We start from the raw sequence: 2,353 nt of genomic DNA, 5'->3' as shown, positions 1-2,353 counted from the left end.
GGTTACTATTAAAATGTAAAAAAAAAAGTTGGACAATAATAACATTTAATTTCTATTTGTAAATATGACTGTATTTATGCATGTGTATATGTTATATGTGTATGTACTGTATATATAGTGGGTATATGTGTATGAATGTGTAAATATGAATATTTCTTTGGTTTAAAAATGTAGATTTTTATGTTTGTGCCACATTTGTCAACTTGTTTAGTTTTGTTTCTGTGTAAATGGTGTCTTTTGGATGAGCTTTGATAAGCATGATGCTTGAGCTCATTGCTTTTTGGTCATGTTGATCATCATTTAAAAGTTGAAAATGTTACATTTATACAACCAATCAAATAAAAAACTTCAAAATAAAGAGAGCCAAAACACAAATTTTGAAATTTTTTCTAAAAGATATTCGTAGAAGACAACAAGTCTCAAACCAACTCTCCAATTCAGTAATCTGACGTTTTAACCAAAGAGGAGACTCAAGAACTCTCACTCAAAAATATCAAAACATCATAAAACTTGCAAACATGCTGCTGATGCAGACCTCTGACTGATTTTAAATTAAGAAAAAGGAGGAAGAATGTGCTGGGTCAGACGTTTCTTGTAGCCCACCCGAACAACTATGAGATAAGAAGATGCTTAGATTGCAGATCTTTTAATGCTAACTTCAGTTATTCCCCCTCCATGAATGTTTGAGGCCGCTGACACCAAAAAACATAATGAGGGATCAAAATCAATACTGCTACCTAACATTGCTGTTTTCAGGACCCAGTTAAAAAAAAACAAGTAAAGGCAAACAGTCCACTGAAAGTGTGCAATTGAAGATTTGTTTTAAATAGATTTATCATAGATTTATGATAAATAATGTGAATACAAGGAGAGAAAAGTGGTTTTAAGGACTGACATCAAGGAAAACCAAAGATTGTATATATGAGTGTATATTTTAATTTAGAATTCGATCTAATTAAGCCTTTGAATTGTTACAATTCCTTTATTAAAAATAAAACAATTTATAACTTTCTTTAAATTATTTTTAAGTAGTTTTAAAAAATGTTAAATTGTTGTTCTGATTGAGTTCCTTTTAGAAGTAGATCATTTGATAGCTGCCTAGCTAAGGCCAGGAGGATGAAGCAGATGTTCTCTACTGAACCTTGAAGGTGTAATAACGACCAACCATGGGAGAAAGAAACCTCACATATCAACAAAGATGGCTACAATTGATGACATGGTTGAAAAATACCTCAGGCAGCAGAAACCGGGGGAGCAGGAGAGTGAGGAACCATCATGAAAGGACAAATCCCTGCGCGGTGTGTACCACCAGCAAATGAAAGCAGGAGCTGATGTCAGAAAATCCTACCAGTGGGTGGACAAAGCTGGACTGAAAGACAGCACAGACACACTAATCATTGCTGCACAGGGGGAGGATCAGAGTACAAGATCAATAGAGACCAAGATCTGCACCAGCCAGGACTTCAGATGCTGCCTGAGCCAAGCAGCACATAATGGTGAGGTGTAAGATGCTAGAGAAATGGCATTCATAAAACCTAATAACAACGCAGCTGTCATAGTCTATGTCTGAATGTCTACCCTAATCCCCCAACTACTAACAAACTATACAGTGCAGGACTATGTAGAGCTCTGGACTTTAAATGCAATTTGGAAACAGTGCACACTAGTTTTTGTTTTTTTTAAGGCAAGTGTGACATCACCGATTTCATGAAGTGAAAATCTGATCAATCAAGGATTTTACAACATCTATTCATGAATCCCCTGTGTTCTGATGAGAAAAACGTTGATGGTTTATTAAAAAACTAATTCTAAACACATTTGTTTTGCAAGAACTGTTCACACACAATGCATTGTGGTCTACATTTGCTAATGTAGTGACTAGTTTTTACAAAGACTTCTGGGAAATTTCCAGGTCACTTGATTTTGGATTCGGACACCCATAGTCTTCTGAAATATTTGCGTTGCTCTTGAACTTGAAAGGCCCACGCCTAAGTTAGTCCTGTTTTTGGAGTTTTTAATGTGTTCTTGAAGCATTTGAATCATAACGGTACATATAAACAATTAAAAATAAAACTGTGATTCTGAGTTTTTATATACCGCCATTTTAATAAAAATTGTTGTTGATATGTTCAAACCACAATCGGCAGACCACAACATCTTTGTTTGTCTCATCTGAGCTGGTATCTAACTCTAAACTGTACGGCTGGATAGCTCCAATATTGCTCACCATTTTTGTAACACCTATGATGTTAGCTTGAGGGTGTGAGGCTCTGTAAGCACTGGGAGAGAGTGTGAACAAAAGGATTATGGGTCTTAAGCGGAGGCTTACTTCTACACCAACAGTTTCACCCTA

The sequence above is a fragment of the Oryzias melastigma genome, linkage group LG7 (assembly GCF_002922805.2).
Source record: "Oryzias melastigma strain HK-1 linkage group LG7, ASM292280v2, whole genome shotgun sequence".
Lineage (NCBI taxonomy): Eukaryota > Metazoa > Chordata > Actinopteri > Beloniformes > Adrianichthyidae > Oryzias > Oryzias melastigma.
Note: the sequence above shows the minus strand (reverse complement) of the source record.